A 2,982-nucleotide genomic window follows, 5' to 3' on the forward strand; every position below is an offset into this window, starting at 1 on the left:
GGGTGTGGAACTGGTGGAGGAGAGGCCGCTCCCTGGCTTCATCTGCGCTGTGACAAACTCCACTTCTTGCACAAGTTGTACATCTTGCGGCAGCAACACTGATAAGTGGTAATTTTGTCACTGAAAATTGCTCCGGGTCCACTGGAGTGTTAGGTAAAGGCAGGAAGAAGACAAGCAGTGTCACATGCCCCAGCACTTCGGGAGGCTGAGGGAGCCGCTTCGCAAACTTGGGTCCTGCCTCGGCAAAATGGCAATAGCTTGTCTCAAAATAAAGAACTGGATGGGGGGGGGGGGTCCTGCCCATCAGCTCAGTTGTTTAATTGCCTGCTTAAGCAAAGCAGTCAGGCTCAGAATTCTGTGGTTTGATCCCAGATCCTCATGCCTCACCAGACCTGCCATTAAGGCAACCTCAGTGGGAAAAAAATCCTTCTGAACTTTTAGGGGCTGGGAGATGGCTCAGTAGGATAAGTGCTTGCCTAGCAAGTGCAAGGGCCTGAGTTCAATCCCTGGTTCCACGAAAAAAAAAAAAAAAGAACTGGGGCTGTTGGTTATACAAAAGCCCTAAGAGAGTGGGGTTGGGAAGACCAATAATACGTCATCGTCCCCACCACAGTAAAAATAACATCACTGAGCTGGATCTGATACACACATGCCAACAACGGAAATGAGTTTCGTAATAAAGGACATTTATTTAAAGAGCAGCCAGGCATGAAGACAGGCCCAAGTCTCCAAGGCGCCTACACGAGGGTAAGGATTAGTGGCACTTGTGGGACACAGAAGCAGCAAGATGACTTCAGGCACAGGGAGAGGACATGGGGGAGGTGACTGTGGTCTGCACTCTACCACCGGTCTTTCTGGTTCTTCTCTGGCCCATGTTGAGAAAACGGCAATAGTCGAAGGAGTCTGGGGCTTTCTGATGTCAAAGGTCACCCGTCGGAATCTGCACTGGCCCAAGTGAAAAGTCAGTGGGGGCACCAAAACGTCCCTGCAGGGTGACCTAGTGTGGTGGAGGCCCACTGGTGCTCATCTTGTTACACCCAGCGGAACCAAACTAATGTGCTGGGCGTGGGGCCCGGCTGAGGACTTCTGCTGGCATCCTAAGAGATGGATGGGAGAGAGGCTATTAGGGCAGCTGCCTGGAGCAGCCGCTGGGGCGCTGTTGGAAGCTGCTGGTTCTCCTGGGCTGTTCTGCTGGAGGGCTCCCTGATGCTGGCTTTCCTGGTGATCTTGGGTGAGGAAGAGCTCAGGACCTTGCTGTCACTGAGGATGGCTGCAGTTCCCTTGAGGGAGCCCTGGTCCTCATCTTGAGCATCACTTGCTGGCTTCAGAGGGCTCAGCCTCCTGCAGAAGCTTGTCACATTGGCTTTCCTGATGGGAACTCAGCTGTCCTCATCCTCAGAAGAGCTCAGGACCCCACTGTCGCTGAGGACGGCTATGGTACTTTTAGGGGAGCTCTGTTTCTTATGTCGAGCTTTGATTCCTGGCTCCAGTGCAGATCCCTCAGCCTGAGGACACAGATCCTTCATCCCACCGGCACAGACTTCCTAGCTTCCCCCCGGACCTTCAGGCCTTTCCAGCGCAGAGCTATGAAGCAGGCCTGCATGAGGCACTGCTGTGGGCTCCATGCCTCCACTTGGAGGCCCTGTTATAGTCTTCATTAGACCTCTTCTAGGTCTCCACCTGGCCTCATGCAGACCAGGTGGGATGCAGACCCTCGGCTGCATTCTTTGACAGGTTTCCTGCACTCTTTTTGTGTATATTACTGGGAGCCCTGAAGCTGGAAACTGATCCCACGCGGGAGGGCAGGAGGAGGCCTCACTGCCTAGAGCAGGCAAGCTACCTCAGTCTTGAGAAGAACATCCTGCCTGGACATTGTGGGTTATTAGAGGCCAGGCAGCCTGCGTCTTGTAACTTCGCACAGGTATGACTAAAGGACCTTACTGTTGCTGGGGGGCCTCTGCCTATGAGCCGTGCTCTACCCCACCTGACCTCAGCTATTATCTCTTATCTTTATTTTCTGAATCCTCTCGCAGTGTTCTCCCAGAGACCAGTAAGAGACCAACAGATCCCAACATTTGGCAGCTGCAACAGGACCCCGCAGTAAGGGGACATTGATAGGTGGGAGGGTGGCCCCAGAATTTTGCTGGCAACAGAGTGGCACAGATTGGTGGGTCAACAGTTAGCACTGGAGTATTAAACTGACAATTATCAGGTGAAAAAGGAAGAAATCCTTTTTTGTGTATTTTAGGAAGGGGCTACAGGGTGTTCAGGGTCTCACTACTAGATCAGACTAGTAGTGATCCACCTGTTTAGAGCCTCCCAAGAGCTGGGATTACAGGCGCGCACCACCACGCCCAGTCCCAGTTGCCATCTCAGCACACCCAGGGGGCAGGGCCAGCACAGCAGGCCCGGGGATGGAACCCCTGGCCCCTGCGCCTGCTTGCAGGTGCTTTAATCCGCTGATTAAATTTGGCCAGCCCTGGAGAAAACTCTTAAACTGAGAGCAATTGCTTCCAAGAGGCATGGCAGGGCTACTGGGAGGGGAAGGCACAAACTGGGTCCAGGGAGGGCCCTGTGGTCCTGTCCTAGGCCGACTCAGGTGGCATTGTTCAAGGGCCTCGTGTAGCCACAGCAGTTGGCACATGCCACCAACCACAGGCCTGTGCACCAGGTGCTGCTAAGTAGGAGGGTCATGACCAGGGCATGCCTTGGCCTGGCATTGGCCATGTGAGTTGCTGATGTGGAAAATTTGTGAGGCTCAAGATAGGGCCTATATCTAATATCTGGGCAAAAACAAAGATCTAGCCCTCAGAGCCAGAGAGACAGCTGGCACACACAATGGCTGCGCACAACGGCCTGCTGGGGCTGCGCGCCCGCCCGCAGTCCCAGTGAAGCTTGGGGAGGGGGTGGGGCAAGGGAACGCATTCCTGGTGCTAAGACAAAGCTGCTGCGAGCAGCTCGCCCAGCCCCAAGGCCACAGAG

The sequence above is a fragment of the Octodon degus genome, unplaced genomic scaffold (assembly GCF_000260255.1).
Source record: "Octodon degus isolate 3935 unplaced genomic scaffold, OctDeg1.0 scaffold00001, whole genome shotgun sequence".
Classification (NCBI taxonomy): domain Eukaryota; kingdom Metazoa; phylum Chordata; class Mammalia; order Rodentia; family Octodontidae; genus Octodon; species Octodon degus.